The sequence below is a fragment of the Anser brachyrhynchus genome (genome assembly GCF_964034855.1).
Source record: "Anser brachyrhynchus genome assembly, chromosome: 3".
Lineage (NCBI taxonomy): Eukaryota > Metazoa > Chordata > Aves > Anseriformes > Anatidae > Anser > Anser brachyrhynchus.
The window spans coordinates 43,470,767-43,493,729 of NC_137696.1; the positions used below are offsets into that span (position 1 = coordinate 43,470,767).

The following is a 22,963-nucleotide window of genomic DNA, read 5'->3' on the forward strand; positions in this document are numbered from 1 at the left end:
TATGTGGTACAATCATTTTACTCAATCTGTTGTTGCCCTGGAGGCTGGCAGCAAGAATCCACAAAGCTCTGCTGGCACTTAGCTCCTATCCGAAGACTTAGGTATCGACCATCTACACAGTATTGATGCCTTTTAAGAAGCATTTAGTATTTACAAAATGCTAAACAGAAGTATTGTTTCTACAATGTACTCCTTAAAACAACAAAACCACCACCAGCAAAACATAATCCTCTCTAAAATTGCATCCACTGCAATGACAGTACAACATACTCTTGATTCCTCAGTTGCAAAGGTGATCTCTGTGGTACAACATCACCAGAGACCAGACAGCCAGGAAGACCTGTCCTGCTCTTTGTGGTTGTTACCAGGTTTCAGAGCTTTCTTTGAAGCAACTGGAAGACAAGCTCATGACTTTTGCCAAGTAAAGCAGTCATCCTCTCTACAGGTCAGGCACTGGCAGGATTCAAAGGCACATTCTGCAACATGCTACAGATTGATTTGTTTATTTATTTTGGGTGGTCCTTTGGGAACACAGGAATTGGATTCAATGATCCTTGTGGATCCTTCCAGCTCAGATATTCTATGATTTAGTATAATTTAGTGTGATGTGTGTAGCATGAGTGTCCAAAATACACTGACCAAGCACTGAGTTCAGGTTTTACACTGACCTCTGTAGACCCTTCTCTGGTCTTCTCCAGACAAATGGGCAGATACAGATGGTATAGGTGTAGATAAAGTTCATGCTACATTTTCCCACTTATTTATCTTCTCATCATACCAGATTTACTGCAGGATAAATGATGAGCTGCATTTGATTGGTCTTCACTCTTTTTTACCTTGTTATTTTACTTTGTTGTCTGTATGTGTTTTCATATATATATATATTTATGTATATATAGGTTTTCACTGAGATTACCAAGGGCAGCTATCCTTAGTCACTTGCAAGGCACAATTAAGGTTACTGAATGAACATTCATCCTTTTTTTTTTTCTGACACAGAAGGTTAAAGCTATGATCTCCACATATCACTAAAATGTGGACAGAGTGACACAAAGTAAAAAAAGTATTGGAATGACTGGTAAGAACCAGATTGCTGGTTAGGCAATTCCCAAACAAACCAGAGCTCCACAATCTATGAATAATGCCATGAGAAAGATGCAGCAAGCATGAGATGGGCTCAAGGCCTTTGATGGAGGAGACTCAGGCTAGATGTGGCAACTTGAGTGCAGGTTGCAAAGAAAAGAGTCACTAAGACCTGAGCTTGTGAAGCTGAGTGGGGCTGAAGAGCCAGGAGAACAGCCTGTTGTTCAAGAGTAGTCTGTGAATAAGGGATCAGTGCTGCTGAGTCCTGAAACACTGTCCAGGGAGTGTGAAACTAGCATCTGTCTAACCCCTTGGGATGGACTGCCTGGAGTGAATGTCATTGGTTGTAAACTGGGAGAAGCCTGTTTTTGCGATGTTGTATGAAGCTAGCCACAGAAGGCAAGAGGGAAGAAGTTGTTACCTTTTCCTACCCATCAGTATCCCTGCAGGTCTGAGTTCCAACTTTGGAGCACTGGAGCTCCATGGTAACAAGTCTGAATTCTTTTGTGGGCGTTGGGAGCAATGTCCAAGGGCTTGGTTACGTGTGAGCTTGTACAGGGCCTTTGGATCTTATAACTTTTTCAAGTGTAAGAGTGAAAGTAGATCTATGCTCACTTCCTTCACCAAAATCAAGAACTGTAACTATGGAATTACCTAAAAATGGAGAACAAGAATAGTTTGGGAGCCTGCCTGCCTTCCTGTCTTGAGCATAATACTATGAACTTCACCTGGACAGCTTAGTTCCATGGCAGCTAATCACCTAGCAGCCAGGCTGTCAGATGTAATAATGCTGTATCCAGATGCATGATCTGGCCCCATTCTTTATGATTATGTCGAGTGGCTCGCAGTTTGAGGCAAGCTGTTGTCTGGACTGTGCTCAGTGTGCGCATCATGATCATTGCTATTTTTTTTTTTTATGACTTTGACACCAATGAACACAAGTCCACTAAATGGTGTGATTTTCTTGAAATCATGCTTTCTGGCTGAAAATCATTTCATTGAATTATTTTTGGCTAGCACTACTTGGTAAGAATCAGACAAAGGTCTTTCAGTCTTTTCCATAAATAAAAAGTGCTTGTCCTTAAACGTGTTTATATCATCCTAAATCTGTAGGGGTTTTTGTTGTTTCAAACTGAGCAGCTGCTGAAGTATTATGGGGTTGAACCAGCAATAGTTAATGCTGCTATAAATGTAGCAGAAGAGATAGAGGGAAGCTGATGAAAATATTACCCCTGAAAACCACATTCTAATCTGAATAGCTTTCCTTGGGAGCAGATCATTAACCTGAAAAAGACAGTTCTGACTTCTCCATAAAGATTAATGCACTGTCAATTGACAAATTTACTTTTCCTGGGAATCTTTGAAGTCCAATGTTTTTAGTTCCTATAAACTTGTAGTCGTGATCTGAATCTAAAATAGTTTTCAACTTGTTTTTTTCATGTCATTGGCAACCAGTGGAATGGAGATGCTGCCAAATCAAGATGGCAGGGATTTCCATACATTCAGCATTTTGGGGAGAAAAACTGCACGGGATGCAAGGCAAAAGGGACCCAAAAGATAAAGCTCCAATAGAACCTACGTGAGTCCTGAAGCAGTGGGTATCTCCATTTTGGCTCCTCCATCACTGTATGACCTGACCGCCCCAAATTATTCTCACATTGCTCTGCAGTGGGACAGTAGTAGATCTCATCCAAGTAACCAAGCTACAGAAATGTCACACAGGAAAGTCTGTGGCAGCAGGAGGAATGCTTTCCCATAGTTTGGTGCTCACTGGGCTGTCCTACTCCTGAACAGACAACCTCTCCAACAGAGATTTGAACCACTTTTCTTGCCGGGCAAGAAGATACATTTACTGCTGCTAACAAGGAAGGAGAAGAAAGCAGGTCCTGCACAGAGAGCCACAGGGGGGTGATTTGTCTGATGGTGAAAGTAATTGTCATTCATTAAATACCTTGCAATCTCAATCTCAACCTTCAGCACTGCCTTCCTTAACAGTTATTTTGGGATTCAAGAACATTTGAAAGTTACATTTAAGTCCAGTGTCTAATTATTTTTTTTAATCCTCATTTTAAAAAGCTGTTGAAATAAAGGTCACAAAATGCTAACTATAAATTTCCCAGGTCACTGCCTTTCAGTGGCTGTTGCCAGAGTGAGCGAAAATGTTATAATATGGGTTAAATATCTTCAACTATGTTTTCACTCCTGCTATCCTAGCAAACATGAGCATCACAAGGCATAATGATTTAGTAGACATTTTTCCATGGCTTAGTATGACCATCAAGTTGATATAAGAATCTCTTTTAAATACTGTTGTTAGTAGTAATAGCACTGCTAGACATTTCTTTTTATCCGCTAATGACTTAGTTTCAGGGTACACTGGTAGACATTGTGGCTGTCTGTTTTCCATAGTGCAGCATAAATTAAGTCATCAGAAGTTTAAATCTTTAAAATGCTGAACAGACAAAAGCTAACTTTGCCTGTCTTGGAGACAGACATTCCCTTAATTTTGTGAAAACAGAGCTCAGAGGTTTAGAGCCTTCCCAGCTTGGAGTCTCAGTCAGACTTCATCATCTGTCAAATTTCCCTACAGTCACTCTCATAGTTGGCTCTCAGTATTATACTGCACCCCTAGCAGCAGTAAAATTTAGTAAATTATTAACAATATAACAAAAGTAAGTTGTTCGGGGCTGAACTTTTTGCTTTGTTTTCATATTGTGCCTGTCCTGGTCAATATTAACCCTAAGTATTTGGCAGCCTACTTTGCAATTTGTGGTGTCTCATATGGAAAGAAACAGTGTTAACATTCTCATTATCTCCTATGCAAGAAATCTAGCTGGATGAAATTTTATCATGTGCAGTTGTAGCTCCAAATGGACAAGAGAGATCATTGTTGTGGAGACTGTTCGGATAGCCTAGGATTGAGTTTGGATAATAAAATACTGTGTAATGTTCATGGACGTGAACTTCGTCATGGAATGCCTTGGCAATACCAGGAGCAGTGGTTGGACCCATGTAGGGTGGATAAGCAACCATGTAGTTAACCAGGAAAATAAGTGCAGCCTGAAACAAAGCATCGCTAGCGCTTGGATGAAGCAACACTTAGAAGAGGAGGAGAGAACAAAATCTGTTTGTAGCTATAAAATAGGGGTTCGGCCTAGGCCAAGTCACTGATTGGCAGTGAATTATGCCCAGACCCATTGCGAGGGCAGGGCAAAAAGCGCACAGCAGTAAAGGTGCTGCCCAGGATGTGGGGAGGCAGATCTCTGACAGGTATCTGTGCAGGAGGTGAGAGCAGAGGGCACTTCAAGAAGCTGGCAGAAATCTGATAGCCATAGTAATAGCTATCTTCTCCCTCAGGCTATCCTTCTGAAAATAGGATAGCTGCTTATAGTGTAGCTCTTTTGTTGGTGATATACAGAAGCTGCATTTTAGCAGCTGATTTTCCAAAGATATCACTCAGAAAAAGCCTCCCAAAATCTGTACCAAAAATAAATAAGAAACTCCATTTAACATGGGCTGGATGACAAATGGTTGTTACAGCTGAGTTTGCTGAGTCAGAGGATACATCTCCGAGGTCAGCTGGTTGCTATCAGCTGTGCTTGCTCTCTGCAGAAGAGGTTACATTCAGTGGGAGATGGGTGTAGGCAGTGCTCTTCAGAGTTAAACACAATCATTTAACAGATGAAATTGCCTTTATTATCTGAGGAGTTTTTTTTTAAGTGAGGCTATTCCATTCCTCCTCCCTCTCTTTGCATTGGTGTTGAGAGCTGCTATTGTTTACAGGAAGCATTGAGAGAGAAGCTAAGCTGCAGACCCAGCAGAGCTCCTCAAGGTCAGCTCTTGTGTAGCAGTTGTCTATAAACAACATTGTGCACACGCCGTCAAGGTCTGTGGGCTTTTCATTCCCAGCAGCTGCCATTTTCTGTTAGCGGTAATTGGGAGGTAAATCAGGGCCTCATGATATATCAAGCCACTGATTCAGAGCTTCACTTCTCCTACTCCCTTTGGTCTGCACAAGCACTGAGAAGCCGTTAGCAGGAGTTTCAGGTTAATATTTTCAGGTTAGTATCCAAGAGGATGCTTGGATATCACAAAGGAGCACTGGAATTCAAGGGCAGCAAAACTATAGTGCAGGCAAAGAAACACATGTGCTTTAGGGTTTTAAATACAACAGTGAAACCCAATAAGATACAGCTATGTGAAATACATGGGACTGTCTGTGACTCTCTCAGCAGAACAAATTAAACTAAGATTAAATTCCTTCAGGCCAACTGTAACAGCAAGCTCTGACCCATATTGGTAGTATTTTGCATTAACATTAAGGAGAAATAGGCAGCTCCCCAGCTGCTCTTTTCTATTCCCTCTAGTGCTGAACAGAACTGGGCACAGGGCAACCCCAGGCCTAACTTTGATGCCACAATGACACTTGGAAATGTTAAATTGATGCCAGATTATGATGACACATGAGACAGAAGAAAAGCTGCAAGCATAAACAGGTTTCCTTCTGTGTGGGTCTCTAAGCATCCTCAGCAGGGTGTGCAATTCTCCCCCAAGGAAATGCTGAAGTGTCAGTGCTCCATGTTAGCTTCTGGCTCTGTACGTAGGCATTTTGTTTCCTATCGTGTCATGATCACACTCTAGGCAATACTAAGTACTCCCCCCCCACACCTTTTTTTTTTTTTCTTATCCAGAAACTGTTTCCAAACATTTTTGTGTTTTGACTTGTACAGTTTTACACCTTGCTCTTTCTTCCTTGGTCCACAACTCCATGTTGCATCTGATTTTACTCTATATGGTATGGTGCCATTTACAAAAGCTAGGTGCTATTTCTTTGTTCCGTTAGCCCCTAAAACCAGTTTTGTCCAGTTACAGGTCTGAACTTCTCTCATTGACTACTGTTTATAGCTGTAGGCTCCTAGGTCAGCCTGTGGCCTGCCTCTGTTCATCCCATGCCCGCACTCCTCTGCACTGCATCTGGTGCAGCCACTGCTCAAGTCTTCTCCCGTCAGACTGGGCCTCTGTTTCTTTATGCTACATCATTATGGTAGAGCTGTAAAGATCTCATTCTATAGGAAATATTAATTTTTACTTGTTGCTATTGTCTATGGAAAAAAAAAAAGGTTATTACAGTACAAAGAAAAGTAAAAGTAAAGCAAAATAGCCACAGTTGCCTGGTCACTGGAAAAATCCATGTTACAGCCAAACCAAGTGAAATGAAAGCCACAGGCAGGTCAAGATGAGTCCAGACAGAGCAAGCTGACAATATGACAATCTTCGGTCACGAGGACTTGCAAACACACCACAAAGGCTGCCACTTGTGACTAGCAATGGCAACACTTTCCTGGCAGCTGCTGTTTGTAACACATAAGGAAAGATGCATGTTTGGGTTGTGGGTGCAGTGCTGTTATGGCATCCCCCCAGCTCAATCCAGAACCTCCATTCTTGTTCGCATTTATATCTGTGACAACGCTTCCTTTATCGCCCTAGGGGCAGTGTATTTCTCTCTCAAGCTGCAAAATGTCACAGGAGACTTCACTTTCAAGCTGTAGTTACCTTGGGCAGTGACAAAGCATGGAAGCTTTAAGCTGAAAAAGAGGATACGATGAGTAAGGAGTGTCTTCAGTTAGGAAACTTAAATAATGTTCTGCAACCTTGATTGCCTTGCTACCTGCAAAAGCCATAATGAAACATCTTGTCTTTAAAGCCAGATTTGCTTTCTGAACTCCTGCTGGGCGTTCAGGCTGTTATATATGAGAATGTATTCTTCCAAGTGGAATACGGGGGCTGACTGCAGAAGCAAAAACTGGGGCAGGCTTATACCTGATGTCATTCTTTAAAGACACATCAGTGCTGAACCCTGTGTTTAAAAAAAAACTGTCTGCTGTAAGATCAGTCGATATATTGGATTCTTCATGTCGGAGGGAATGATGTGTTCTCAAAGTCAGTTTACAGTCACCCTACACTGTGCTCTGTTAGAGTCATCTTAGGCAACAAAAGACTAATGAGGATGCCATCAGTTTGTTGCTAGAGATGCACCCTTCAGTTCCAGTGACAAAACAGCTGGAATTTTAACTGCTTTCTTCATTATTGACCCTGGAAGTGTCCTGTGGGGAGAAAGCACTGCCAAACTCAGGGCTACAGTATTGAGAAACTGTTTTGTTTTTTTTTTTTCTTCACTTTTTAATGCCTTAAATCTGAGATAGAGTGTAATTCCCTCAACTCTTTTCTGTCAAGCAGCTGTGGCAGCTAAACCAAGACGAATGGCTTGTCAGCTGTCAGTGGAGAGATGTTATAAAGCCTTCACAGGTAGCATTTTGCTGTCAGCTGCTTCAGAGGTGTCATGAATTGAAGAGGCCTGCAGAGTGAATTTTCCTCACTGAACTAACTTGGTGCTGCTCAGCGGCATGGCTAAAACCAAATTTTGAAATCCTAAGCATGAAAAAATGTAAGCAGAGACCTATTTGCTCAAGTCATGAGAAGAGAAGGTGGTAGTACAAGGGACAGAGGTAGGATCCAGAGCCAGAGGAAGGATGTGGGGGAACCACTTTTCCTCTCCTGCTGCTGCTGGGTGATCAGGAGGTGTGTCAGCAGCAACCGGTGGGTCTTGCGTTCCCTCTGTTTCTTCTCCACATCCTCCTTTTCCCAGTCATCTCACCATCTTCCTTCTGCTCCTCTAATATATTTCCAATCCTACATCATCTGTTAGTAGCAAGAGGTATGTGCCCTTGGTTGCTTTTCAGGACTTCAGTGAGGCAAAATAGGCACCAGGACCACAAACACATTGGAGCCCCCAGGCAGTTTTGCCATTCTCCACATTGCCTCATGCCTCAGCACAGAGCTGTGTGGTTGGGAGGTGGGGGAGGGGGGGCGGGTGAGGAACTGTTTGCAGCATCGGTGATGCCTTGATGATGCAAAGGTTTACTCAGAAATGTCATCCTGGGAGTAGAGCCACTAAGCTTATTGCAATCAGGTCAGAACTCCAGTCATTTTGTGGGGCTGGGGTAACTTAAGCCCACCTGAGACCTGTAGTGAAAGGATCCCACTTCATTAATGACTTCTGAGCTAAAAGAGAGCTAGTGTAATCTTGAGGGTACTGGAAGTCCCCAGTCCCCCAGGGCCACCCTCCATTTAATAACATTTGCAAACATTTCAGAGCGTGGCTCCTCAGGCACCTCCACGCTTCACCTCTTCTTTCCCCCGAAAGAGAAGCAAGTTCCACAAAAGCTGCTTTTATGGCCTTCGCTTTTGTGAATTATCCTGGCTTGTCAGGCAGGAAAAAAAAAAAAAAAAAAAAAAGAGCTAGAAAAAGAGAGGTTTTGAACTTCCACGTTTGTCCTCTGTAATTAAGTGTGCTGGGAGGCACAGAGCTGTCAAGGACATGAGAGGTAGATTTCAGTGACAGATTTGAAAGGTTTGTCTTAGTGTAAAAACTTCCTGTTTAATTACCAAAAAAAAGCTCCTCCTCTTAGAAATACTAACCGGCGGTCACTGCAAGCTCACAAATGCAAGGGAGAGGAAGGGGAGAAGAGGAAATGTCACTTGAAGGTTTCATTAATGTGCAGAGCTGTTTAATAAGTCCATGCTCGTATCTATTTATCAGCCTGACAGCTGCTTCCCTCCTCTCCGTCCCACTGTTTGGTGACATCATGTTTGCTTCTCCATTTCTGAGAATTTAATGTTAATGCAGCAAAACTGGTGTAAAAAGTGCCTGGTGTGGGGAATAACGGAGCTAGTGGAAATGAAATCTTTCATTGATTTTTCTTGAAAGGAAAGGTGACCCTACACTGCGTGAAGCTGTAACCATGGCAGCAGATCTAGTCATGGGGAAAAAAAAATGATGCTGCTTTTACAGTAGGAGGTGGAAATGGACACTCTGAGCTGAATGTTTTCAAGCCCGTGATTGGAACCCCGAGACATTTTCATTTAATAAGCTTTGACTTTGGAGATGGATTGTGCTGCTGTATTCCTCACAGAAGAGACATCCGTGGGAAGAGAACATATTCGGTAATTGGGCCACAGCAACACCAAGAAGCCGAGGGACACTTGTGCTAGAAGAAAGCTGAATCTCTGATGATTACAGTTATAACAGGTGTCAGGGATACAACAGGGTGTCCCAGATATGCAGGGACCAACTGTTACTTAGATAAAGGACCATTATTTACATCACTGGCTGCAGAAAGGGGCCTTGAAGCATTAAAAAGGGCTAGGATATAACCAGGAATTCAGGCCATAATGTTTTTGGGGCACTTAAAGTCTCTCAAGTACTTTAGAAAGAGCTAATTCTCATTATTGTCTGGGAAAGAGGGCAGCACAGATACTGAAGTGGCAAGGTCAGCTTGCTTGCCTAAAGCCAGAGAGAAAATCTATGTCAGAGCTAGTACTAGAAAGCATGATTTGCAATCCCACGCTCAGTGCATCCCGATCCTGCACCAGTTGCCCCCACAGCTCCCTGCAGAGCCAAGCAGGCTGTGGTTGCTGGTGCATGCTGTCCTAAAACACATGCAGCTTCTTTTTGGATGCTGGAGAGACTCCCACATGTGGAGACCGCCGAGGGGCCCTGTCCAGCAGCTGGATGCTCTCCCCGGTTGGTGCCACAGGTGAGCACAGTGTTTCATCTAGTCGGCACTGTATGCTTCAGTTAGGATGCCAGTTCCTCCTTGTAATTTGATCAATAAAAGTCAATGAACTTCAGAAACAGAGAGCTTGTTTTGAAGCAGCATTTTGTTTCTGAAAGCAATTTTGTAATCCCTGCTGTGCTAAGTAACCACTATAAAGCTGAAAACACTTGTCCTTGCAATGCCAGGTAAAAAAAAAAGTGGCATATGTAAAAGCTGGTGCTTCTGCTTGTTTTAGATGGAGTTTACCCTGCAGAAGTAATCTCTGCAGTAATGCACATCCAGCTAAAATGCACAGGAAATAAGAGAAGGCAATGTGCAACTTCAAGTAGAGCCTTCAAATATAGCAATACCAGGAATCTTGCTAACTGTGACAGCTGGGCATGCTGCATGCTTTCCCTAGAGGGTTAGATGCTTTTAGGATGTAATATCAAATGTTCCACTTTTAAATCCAGGCATCTGATCTCAATATTTCTAACTGGTTTTACAAAAGATTCTGGTCTTTTTTGTGCATCCTGGAGAGAGGACTGGTGGAAAACTCGCTGCACAGAGGCCACCCACATTGCCAGTGGAGCCATTAAGAAGCCTGTGGCACAGCAGGTTGAGCAGCCCTTGTTGCTAACCCATCCATGCTCCAACAAAGACATCCATTGGTATTTATATCTATGGTGCCGTCACCTGGTGTAGCACAAGCTATTGACTGCAATGACAGTGCGGTACCCTCACCTGATTCAGCCTGCCCTGGTTTCAGAAACCACACAAGCGCTGTTTGACCACACATGTGGTCCCTCCCGTACTGTCCCTGGGGGGGAGCTGAGCTTACTGCAGTGAGCAGCAGTTGTACCAAGCCCTTGAAGGAGCTTCAGGTGTGGTGTCTGAATCTCCTTCTTCACTCTGTGGGAAAGTGACTTTCAGTGGGCAATGGGGGGGGAAGGGAATTTGTTTCAGTAGGCACTGGGGAGTGAAAGAGTCCTCAAAAAGATTGATTTGAGGATAAAGATAAAAGGAGAGAAGGAGAGGTCAGAGAAAAGGGCAAGTGTGAATGCTAGAGAATCAGAGGATGAGAGAAAGGGAAATTAAAAAATTATGGCAAACACCTTAATGATCTTGCTTGTGGATTTCAAAGGAGGAGAAGGATCAGACTTCCTTCAGTTCTGGGTCATTGCTGGAAGACTTCACTCAGATCCTCTGGAGATGCATTTTCCGTCTTGACAACTAACAGTGTTTGTGCAGGCTGACTGGTAAATCTTTTTTTCAGTAGACTAATCTGCTGTTGGGATTTTTCTAGCACCATTTTTTTTTTTGAGAAGAAATTGGAATAGAAATAGAAAGAGACAATAAGGCAGATCTCTCTGCTTTACCCACTTCTCTTTCACATGAAACCCTGTTCTTCCCACCACATAAGTAATTCTGGATCTGTGTAGAGAATATATGTAACTGTGATAGCAAATCGGAATGAAGAAAGGGAGAACCAGTCACATAAGGACAGGAAAATAGAAAAGAAAAGAACACAGCATTCAAGGGGAGGAGAGTATGCAGACAATAGTGGACATGAGGTAAAAAACTGAAGCAATGTGATTTTTAAGGGAAAATTTTGATGCAGATGGACAGATTTAGGATATAAAATAGCAGATAAAGATACAAGCAGTAAAGGGATATATGAGGTTAAGGAAGATTTTGTTCCCAAATTGTATTCAGGCAGTAGGTAATACTTCCAATGCTGTTTCAGTTTTATCAAATTGTTTTAAAAAAGAAATGAAAATAACAACAACAACAAAAGCCTAACAAATGCCTTTCATCTGAAAGTTTTAATAAACCTGTAAAGGTTGGTTTTGCATAACCTAAGCAGAACTAACAAGGCATATTTCTAAATGACTAAAGTAGCTTGTTAGAAGCCTTTGGCAAGACTAACTTTGTGTGAGTCAGGTCAGCATATTGAAAAGGCATAATAATATTCCCAACAGGAGATGAAAATATCCAGTTTTTCAGAAATCTGATTTTTGCTGTGTTGTGATCAGCTGCATTTTGTTGCCACATTGTGCTAGAAGTTTATTAATTGTGAAGCCACATAATGCATAAATGCCTTCTAGTGACATCCATAGCCTGAAAAATCTTCCGTTTGCTTAGAAAAGGTAATGCTAATGGCATGCTCATGAAATATTTTTATTCTGAGAGCTCAGAATAGTCCACAAAATGCCATAATGCGCGCTGATCTGGATAACCATACTATTAAAAAGTTCTTTAGGCTTTGCTACGGCTCAGTTTCAAAGTGTATGGTAAATATCAGTGAATATGTGCATATGAATGTGTGTATGTATATGTGAAGAAAAAAAAAGGAAAAATGCGTACACACAAAGGGCAAAGGAAAACTGATGGTGTAGAACATTCACCTTATCATGGAGCTGTATCTGTACTACATTATATATTTTATATAAGAATTTAGTTTTGGATCCTGGAAATGCTAATCACTGCTTCTAATAAACACATGTTCTTTAGATCAAAAATGCATTAAACTCCTAAAACCTCTTAGGAGATGCCTGCATCTCCCTCACTGACAGCTGTGTGGTCATAATCTAAGCCAACAGGGGATCAACAAACTAATGAGAAAGTCTTTTGATGGAGGTGACAGAGCTGAACGCCCATGTCGGCAAAAGCCTGAGGCAGGTGCCTGTTAGTCTGAGCATACAGAACGCAGCTACTTCAAAAACAAGGCATACAGTGATTGAGCTAAGTCATAAATTACTTCAAAACTGGCCTTTGTTACCAACAATTTTTCTCACCTCCTTTCTCCTTGTGTCCTCCCCTCCCCCCTGCATTGTATTTATTTGGATAGAGGATTCACATCAGTACATGACCAGTGATTAGTTCCACCATATTAAAAAAGAAGTTAGATCACAAAGGGAATGGCAATGCTTTTTGCTTGTCTGATTACCAGGCTAACTGCTTCCCTGCTTGTGATTCATGTTGGAGATATCAAATGCTGACTTACAGTACAAAAAAACAAATCCTGCTCTATACAAACTAGAGAGTGAAGAATGCCATCAGCTTGGCTAGGAGCTTATATGAAGAGAGCTGGGGATCCAGCCTCTGGGGGGTGTGAGCCACCTATTCACTGGTTAGGCTAAAGGAATTAGAGGAACACTAAATTACGCCTGTTGGGATAATGACTAACATTGCATATCAAAATCATGTAGGTCATTGTTTTGCTTTTTTATTAGATAACTGCTTGTTCTTCCATACAACTCAGTTAGGGTGCTCTTTCCCAAGTTTGTATTGTATCAAATACTCTGTTGCACTCATCATTTTGGCTTATGAACAGTAATTCCCCAGGCAAATCTTTTTTCCATCACCACCTTGCTTGCATGAACATGTGGCTTGAATGCTGAACATTCTTTCTTGTCCAGGTACCTTTATTCCTATTCCAATTAGAATTGCAGGCAAATGTCAAAGACATAAAAGTGTTTCCAAATAAGAAGCTGAGCACTGAGTATTGTTCAGGGCCCACTGGTTTCCTTCAGCAATGTCCTTCACCTGACAGTGAACTAAGGTCTTCCACAGACAGAGGGCTCCTCTGAGAGATGTCATGCAAAGGGAGAGGAAGACTTTACTTCATGATGGGGTGGGGATAAAAATAACCACTTGACATACTTCAACCTGTATTTTTAAAGTGCCGGGGAGGTCTAGATCATGTTTTCTTACGCTCTATAATTCCTGCCTGCAAACTGCTCCGTTACTTGGAACGTAAATACTACTGTATCACTAGGAAGCATATCAAGCATTGCACTGGCACTAGATCTGACAGTAATGATGCCCTTTGTTTAGTATAATCTTGGAAAGTGAATTGTGCAGTTTTTCAGTATTCCTCTTCTGAGAGCGTGGCTTCAGTTTCTTGCTCTCAGGCTACATAACCAATTGCATTTTATTGTTTCATGGGGGCAAGAAGAGGATGTAATTAAATAAATACTCTTAGACTAAGATTTGTGCCCATCAGGATGTATGAGAATTACGTGGTTATTGTAAGCCTGTACCTGTGTGTGTGTGGAGTGCTCAACCCTTGCCTACTCTTCTGGCCAGTGGTCACCATCCTCTCTGGCTGCAGCTGGCAAGCCAGAGGAGTACCTCGGGGCAAGGGGGACAGAAAAGCTCGAGAAGAGGGCTGCAGGACACTCTGTTACTGGTTTTCTGTTCTTGCGTCTTCTTCAGTAGCCCATTCAGTTTATGTATACATGAGTTTACTTTAAATTCCAGTCCCAGAGGAAAGAAATTTGGGAATAACCTTCATGAGGAAAGAGCTTCACCGTGTCCAGCTCCTTTGGATTTCTCTCTAAATTCAGTTCTTTTGAACCTCTGAACCAGAGGGCATGAAAGCCACACAGACAGGAGAGTTACTTACTGCTCTCTTTGAGAAGATCAGTGCAGCTGAAAATCTGTCTTCTCCTTCCTTAATCCTGTCTCCCCTTTTCTTTCATGGTTCAGTGTCAGGGAATCAAAATGCCAGGCAGAATATTCAGCAGCTAATAGGTGAAAGGATCAGCAAAATAAAATAACTAGGATCAGTGGGAGAAAGTTAACCTTATTCTGTGAGGAAACATGTGAGTGGATGTATTAGTAGACAAAATAATGTTTGGCTTTGGATTAGGTGTACTGCCCTGAACTCACTGCAATCATTTAGGTGGAAAACAGTACAGGATTTTAAAAACAAGCCAGTGTCAGGAGGAAGATTGTGTTTTCTCCCAGGACAGACTAGAAACTTCACATGTACCTGCTTATATACAGTTCCCCTTCTGTTACTGGGAAAGCAGCCAAACGAAAATGTTTTCTTGGCAAGTATGATTAGAAAAAAAAAAAAAGCTTTCTACCTGAGTAAGTCTCACCAGATGCCAGTGGGCAACAATGGATATCAATCAACAAAAATAACTTGTTCAAAGAAAATCATAAATTAATTAGGTAATTCTACATATATATGTGATTCTTGATCAAATGAATACATACCTCAAGATGTCCAGGCTGAAAAGTGGCAGTCAAAAAAAAACACCATGATTTCACTACATAACCTTAGGATCCATTTTAGGAAGCAAATAAGAAGTCAACGATCTCATGAATCTCCTTTTGAAATAAATATATATTTCAAAAATAAAATTGGAATAAAAAATGTGCATAGGTTATTTCTAATGCAATCAATGAAATCATGAAGGTCTGAAAGAAAAGAAGAACTGCTGTTCCCTTGGACAGAAAACTCTACTTCTGTTGGCCCAGAAGGGCTGTTTACTTTCAAAAATGCTGTTCAGTGAGACAAATGTGCTGTTTTATAAAGAAAGGGCACTGTCGCAGATGATTACACAACCAGTCTGAGACTACTGAACTCCTCTGTTTCTGCCGTACAGGACAATTAGAGATTTTTTCAAAGGGGAGGCTCCAGAACTGAGAGGGAGGAAAGCCAGGCAGGAATGGAGCGAAGGCTCTGGCACAACGTCTGGCACAGGGCCTCCAGGTTCATCATCATGCTGCTGGAAGCCAAACAACAAGAGCCCACACCTTCTCACTCGAGAGACGAAGATGAAGAATAAGCTCTTTGGAAGAGTCTAAACATTAGTGTTTCTACGCAGCAGCACACTGTGGGAATACCCAAATTATCACAAGGATGGGGTGTAGTTAAGCCATATGTCTGGGGGCCTACCTGCATCTGGCCTCCTAAATCAGCCAAGATAGAGGACCACAGTGTATAAATAGTTATTCCCCCCAGTCTCTGAAAAAGCTTGGAATCTCTAGACAGTGCTACACATTGGGATGCGATGGAGATGCCCAACAGGTGGCTTGGGAAACTTCAAGCCAATTCTCAAAAGTAGCTTAAGAATTGAGGGACTGCTGGGATTTGGGTTTACCTGGGAAATGGGATTTTAAATCTCCTGAATTATCACACTGCTTCCAAATGTTTGCCTTGAACCTAGTTCTGTCAAGGACACCAGGGTGAGCTAAAAAACATTAACTGTGTAGGTGTAATACCATTTCCAGAAAGTACAGCTACTTAGTTTACTGGGGAAGATGCTGTATGTTTGACTATTTGCTTTGTAAATAAATCTTATGGATCTGAAGTCAACTACAGAATTTTGAGGTCAGAGCTACTGAGCCAGATACTCAGAGGGGCTTAGATTTGTAAAGACATTGCAAAGCAAGTTAATTTGGCAAAGATAAAGAAAGGTCTTAGAAGAATATCTGCAGATTATTCTGAAAATGCGTTGTCTGGAACCCAGATTACTTTTATCTGAGTTTTATTTTCATGCACAAAGCTGGGAAGATCAGTATACTGGCAGAGGACATGAAAAAGAACTTTGAAGAAGCAAAGGTGGGATCTATCCTGTTCAAAGTAAACCAGCTAAAACACAAAGCTGACAGTGGTTAGCTGTTTTTGAGCTGAGGACAAGGTAAATGCTATGCGGGGCTCCTTGACACGAATGAAGAGCCATTACAGGCTCTTCAACACACAGGCAAACCTGTCTGAAAATGACACAGGGGCAGTGGTACCCTGCTGCTGACATCCCAGCCAGGGGAACGATGCTGAGGACACACAGCTGGAGGGCTGTTGTTGCTACTAAGCAAGAGGAAGAGGCAGCTTGTGCTAGGCCACTGTTCTGGGTATCCCCAAGGAAATGCTGCTGCTGGGGATGGAAAGTAAGTCCTGAGTTCATGTGGCTGAGGCTGTACAGGTCAGGGATCTGATGTAAGTCAGATAAGCCTGATTCATCTTCACATCCTGGAATAGAAGCACTTTAATTTTGAGCAGAATTTGTGCCTACAGCAAAGAGCCTTGCTTGGGTGTTGACCTCACATTAATAAAACAATAGTCTGGAGGACACAAAGATAGGTAGCCTGAAGTATTATCAGCAAGAAGCTTCCTTGAATCACACTAAGCTTTTCTGTAAATTATTAAGCATTAAAGAAGCATAAACCCCTCACTACCATGAACCTAGGCAATACAAATCAATGAAAGGAGTTCTCACATTCCATTACTGCTGGTTATACTGCACCTGAAAACAGTTGTGACTGATTATAATTTGCAGGTGAGCACTTTTACATAGGATAAAGGGACCTTAAAGGGCATCATATACATTCACATACACTTCAGGGCCCTTTATATTGCTAGAGTGCCAAAGAGAGCAATGACATACAGCCTCCATTTAGGTGGAGCTCAGGCATGGTTACTCTAAAAAGGAACATCATTTGGGCAGATCTGGATCCAGTTAGTGTTGGTGGAGGGAAAGGCACTTGGACAGCCAAGGATAAGAACAAGAAGTGCCATATAAAGCTATGTCCACGAGGCTATGTGTTTTAGCACACACCCTTCACTTCTTTCCCTCTTTTCTCTCCTGTTCATGCATCTGTTGCAGCACAAATCTTTCCTCTAAATAACAGAAAGAGAGGGAGGAAAAATGATTTCATCATGATTTCATGTGATTCCCTGGGTAGGTAAAAATAAAGTTGTTAAACCAGTGACCATGCATAAATCTCACAGAAGTGACAGCACCAGCTCCTCTGTGCTTTTCCTATATAGCAGAGCTAAAAATAGCTGATATGATGTTGGCCTGAGATTTTATCTGACTATGTCAATGATCTCTTGATGACAATGAAACACCCTGGCAACAAACGTGCAAATGTCAAATCAGGGTATGACGTGGAAGACATTATATCAGGAATATCTGTATATAATAGGGAGCTTTTCGATAAAATCTTCTGAGGTGAAGATTTCACTGGGGAGGGCAGGTAACTGGTGGGATATGTCTTGGAGTGGTTAGGGTGAGGCTAGGAACAGGAGGAGATGGTAAGCAATCGATGTCCCATGGTGAAAGCAAGCATGTCCCCTTCTTCCCTCCCATATGTAAGAGCCAAGTTATATTTCTCCCTGAATTCTGAATCTGATATCCAAAAGAATTCTCTTGTTTTGAGGTCAGCGAATATCCTGAGATAACACTAATGATCACTCTAAATATCTCATCTGCCTTTCTTCTTTCTTCTTCCTCCAGTACTCCAAATGTATATCCACACTTTTTTTTTTTTTTTTTGGTTTCCCTCTAGGATCAAAACCTCTGCATTTATCTTGAAACTGAATATCAATACTCATGCCAATGCTAGTGAGAACAAAAATATGGTGAATGAAAGATCTGTGTAACCTCGTGTATGTCTGAGAATAACCGTGTAAAATTATTTTTCAAAGTAATTCAATAGTGGAAGGGCTAAGGGAGGTAATAAAAACAGCTCTCTCTCTCTCTCTCTCTCTCTTTTTAAGTCAAGAAAGAAAGAGCTCCTCTCTGAAAAGAATCACATCTCTGCACCCTTTTTGCCTTCAGAAGAGTTTCTTCACAAGAGTAGCTGAGAGAAGACTTGGCTCAAGTGGACTTTCAAACAGAGATTAACAGAAGAGTCTAATAGATTGATCATGCAAAAGCAGTTCGCTATTGCTATTGCTTTTCTAGCCCACAGTCATGAGTAATCCCTCGTTTCCTTCCTTCTTTCTTCCACAGGATATTACAAGGCAGACCAGATTGCCAAGAGAGCAAATGAAGGGATGTCACCAAAAGCAGCTGTCAAGTTTGGATTTCTTAGATAGGAACAGTCTGATCAGCAGCAAAGCCCAAAGAAATATTTGGCTTTGAATCATTTTCTCAAGCACCATGGGGAACAGAAAATGGAAAGGAGAGATCAGTGATGGAGAGCTATAGATGATTTTGCTGCCTGTTTAATTTTCCTATGTAGAGCAATCTATTTAATTGTGAAGAAGAGGTTTTCATGTGCTCATGAATGAGTTGCACAGTATGAGAAACACAAATCAGGTATTTACTAAATGCCCAAAGGATATTGCTCACATTGAGAATACTGCTACCTCAAAACCAAGGGGATCTTTTATAGTTTGAATGTAGATCTCTGAAAAGGAGAGTTATTCCCATGCTAGATGAAAGCAGGGCCATGCGAAGGCTCGACTGGCTTATTTGTTATGAAAATGTTACTACTTAGTTCAGGACTCGACTTCCTAATTTATAGGGGCGACCTTCAACTTTATGATTTATTCATTCCTTTCCATTTTTATCTTTAATTTCTGGTTTGCACTTTCTAAAGGGTCTCAAAGGATTAGTGTGATCTCGTTTAAGGTCTGGGTGGACTTCTACGGAGTTAAAAACAGACAAAAAAGATGCTTTCAATGATCTTTTAACAGCAATATAAGTTGTTTCAATGCTTGTATGACACTAGGCGTGTGGAGTGGCACGTTTCCAGTTTTTGCAAGATTTGGCAGCTAGTAAAGCTCCTTAATAAAACAGCAACATATTTTTCTTTCAGATTTGCAGTTTCTAAATGTCACTCTTTTATTGTTGATTTATAAAGTCCTTTTCTTGCCAGACCCAACCAAAGCAATATATATACATGAAATAGATACTCTATATTTCAAAAGTAATATCTTTTCCCTTGATTGAATCAAAAATTATGGTGAAACATTGTAAATTATATTTGTTTTACACCGTTTTATTACGTAAATCAAATGGTTGGATCTCTCTGAAAGAGAAGTCTTCTAATATTATGCAGAAGATTGCACAGTGCACTAAAGAATAAAGATGGATGGCTGCTTATTTACAGAAACTCTTGACCATATATTTAATTTCTGTAAAAGATTGTCATCTCACAGTCTAATTTGATAAATTTGAATAACTAATGCATCTGTGCTGTTTACTGAAAGGTATGTTTCAGTATTACCTTCTGACATTTAACTTGAACAGTTTAATACCTCAAGAAATTGCATAAAGTGAAAAAATATCTAGTAATAACAGTACTGCAAATAAGATTTTAATTGAACAGAGCCAGGAAAGACAGTCAAATAGCAGTCTTACCCCTGCTGTTTCTCCTGAAGACAGACAGTATTTGACGGTCACCTTGAAAAAGTCAATTTTTGAGAGAGAGGAACAAAGGTAAAATTTAATGAAACACAGTATTGTGTTTTCTCTTTATTTAGAACAGAAGTGGACCCTCATGTTGGTACAAATTTCAGGGAGTTTTGGAGTTTTCCCAGGGTCCTGGGCTGCAGGTGAGAAACCTCCAAGGCTGCATGAGTCACTGTGGTCAGTCATGCAATTAGCACTGGGCTCTGTTATAAATAACTCCTACTTCTCTAGTCTGCCTGTGCAGTTAAAATAGCTGCCAGTGATGCTCAGCAGATTTGTAGGTTTCATGATTTTTCAGGTCCTAATTGAGCCGACAGCTTCACCTTTGCCTCAGCAGACACCAACACTATCTATTTTTCCAGATGGAAGAATGCTGCAGTTGCATCATCCATCCATGCCTTGCCTGCATGCAGAGCCTTCCAGTGTCTGGGAATAGGCAAGGTTAGTTTGTTGCAGCTTGCTTTCTGCTGCCTCCTGCTTTCTGATATGTGGAAAATGAAAAAATGAATACTCCTTCCTTCAGGTGTAACGGATGAGCTTTGAGAATTGCAGCAGCATCGGAACTTTGCTTCCTTGATGCATGCCCAGAAAGGCTGCCTGATTTCTGGGGGAGTGATAAGCATTTGGGAAGCTCTGGCATGTTCTGGGGGGAGCCATTTCCTGGTATATTGTCACTATGTGGCTGAATATGTTTTAAGGAAGAATTCTTTGTACAACCATGCTGCTCACTTATAGGGAGAGCACCAAAGAACAATCTCTAAATTGAGCTCTGTAAATACGTGTTTTTAACCATGCACATTACATCCATTAAAAAAAAAAAAAAGGCGGGGGGGAGGGGAGAGGGACATAAGAGAGATGACAGCTACTTAAAACATATCAGCTAAAGGTAATTTCATGCTTCAGGCATAGTCAATCCAAAAGCTAGCCCAGAGTATGAAGGGACCTGAAAGAATGTACATACAGTAATCAGCATTTTCCAATTCCTTCCTCCCTTCCATTTTCAAAGAAGGCAGACATTATATAGGACTGAAATTTGAGGAAGGAGGTAAGATACTTGCTAGCACCCCTCAAAGAGTTTTAAGCTGCTATAGATGGAGTTTTTATATTTATATCATGTAAGTAATGTCTTGAGAATCATACAGAGGGACATGGTGAGAAGACGAAAACCTGCTGGTTTAACCAGCGTTACAAAGGTGATCATTTTTTGCTGAAGTAAAAGTATAGAGCCTGTAGCCTGCTTTAGAAGTAGATTTACACCCTGTACAGACATGCTGCAGCAGAGATGCTCTGAGCAGGATGACGCTGTTACCTAACAGGGATAACAGACCCGCACACAGGCTGTTTGGTCATCCACATACTGTGCCTGGAAATAACCCACATGTAGTGGGCTGTAGTTTGAGTTGACCTTTAGCTAAGTAAAAAGAATTCTTTGTGCAAAGCTTTTGCTTGTCTCACCAAACAAAGCTGTTTTTCCCTGTATTGAAAAAGAGGTTTCAGTTTTTCAGAGGAGATTCATGTTGAAATGGGACTGAAATTGCTCAGCTTGGCTCAGTTTCTTGCATCGTTACAGGCATCAGCTATTTGTCTTAATGTGGTGTGTGCTCATCCTCTGCAGAGCAGCCTTGAGTAGAAGCAGAGAAAATGGCCGTGAGGACATTTGTGAGCTTGGACTGTTCCACAGACATAGATCTTGTCCACAGCTGCACCTGACTAATTTTCAAACAAGCAACCTGAAGAAGACAGAGGTATGACCCCCTCCCCATGGATCACTCTGTGACTTGGTCTGGTTCCACACCCTACGCCTGTGCACATTGGGAGGGCAGAGACAAGGTTTTATTTAAGTGCACCCTCTCCCTTTACCCTGCCTATCTGCGCACAAATGTCAGGGATTCCCTTGGGGTTTGTGCTTGCATTGTGGCTAGCACTTGCTCAAACATCAGGCTGTGTTGGCAGTGTGCCATGCTGGGGCCAGGAGGCCCAGGAGACCTCCCACACATTTGCTTGGATGGAGGCAGAAAGAAAGAGCATTATGCTGGTGGTGCCACACTGATCTTCTTGGCTGGGATGGTCTACAGAGTAATCCAGACTTCTTCATGAGAATAACCACTTGCTGTGTGCTTTGCCAGGATCACAGCACCCATGTCCCCGTGCCCAAACATCACTGTTAAAGCTTCATGTTTGCTAGTGCTTTGCTGACAGTCTACCCCTACCTCCTTTTGCTTAATAGATGATCAGGTTTTGGCAGTCATTGGGATGGATATTGAGGTTCTGTATGGCAAATATTAAATATATAATTGACCTCAGCTGTAGGCTTATTTGACACAGCCTCCCAAGTGTCCACAGCTGACTTTATGCACAGCTGCTTGGCATTCTTGCCTCACAGTCCCTGCATTACAGGGAATTAGAGATATTGCTGTCAGTCCACCAGGCCACTGTAGCCCTGTCAGCATTGCTAACAAAACAACACTGTGTGTACAGTCAGTGAATACCCCTTCATGTCTCCTTGCCCTGATTCAGGCTGGCGCTGCCTTCCCTGGGACCACATTAGTGTCAGTCCATGCTGTGGCCAGACCGCGTTGCTCTGTTTTCGCAGAGTCCGGCGTCCTTGCCTGGACAGTACTTTAGGGAGACTTTTGAACTCAGTAATTGTAGGCATTCTACAGGCATTCTTCAAGCAATTTTACCTGCATGGATATTTTGCATGGCTGCGTAGACATTGTCACAGGTGAAACCTATAGTAGTGACACAGGTTAAATATATAGTAGTGACACATGGAAGTGTCACAGGTGAAACATATAATAAGATTACATGTGAAACACACCCTAAAACCTTGGAAACCAGTGGAATGGGATCCAGCAGGGCAAAGGATGTCAAGCATGCTACTTTCTACAGAATGTCTACTGGCAAAGGACTAGCAAATGAGGCTTTCATTGAGGGAATATATGGCAAATACACAAGCTATTCAGGTGAGGTTTAAATACAGTATATTAAAGGGCTTTGCAAGGCCAAATAAATATATTTTTTTTACAAGTATAATATATTTGAGACACAATTCAGAGGACTGAACAACTCTTAGATAAAATTCTGTACATGGTACTGAAGTTTCACAATAATCTGAATTAAAGAAAGCAGCATGACTGCTGAGAGGCCAAAGATTCAGATGCAGAGCTTAGCCTCAGTACAAGGTTGAATTTAAAGATGTAAACAGATTAATTGCCAATGAGAAATAGAACCATATATAATAGTTGGGTATGATAATTTAAGATGTACTTTTGGATAATAAGTGTGTTTTCAGAAGAATAGAACAGCAGTGAATGTCTTTCCACTCTGGTGCACCACAAT

At 41.7% G+C, this 22,963-nt stretch overlaps 1 protein-coding gene across 4 annotated transcripts in view; it reads left to right on the plus strand.

Moving 5' to 3' along the window:
- The window catches only part of OPN3 (opsin 3), a 57,410-nt gene that overhangs the window by 29,753 nt on the left and 4,694 nt on the right, over positions 1-22,963 (plus strand). For 2 of the 4 annotated variants that reach the window (XM_080585186.1, XM_080585187.1), the window contains one exon: positions 2,539-7,918. The gene's annotated coding sequence lies outside the window, so the exon portion shown is untranslated. Of the gene's footprint in view, positions 1-2,538; positions 7,920-19,983; positions 20,063-21,236; positions 21,367-22,963 lie in introns of those variants that run through there. The other 2 variants (XM_080585184.1, XM_080585185.1) reach the window with 2 other exon arrangements.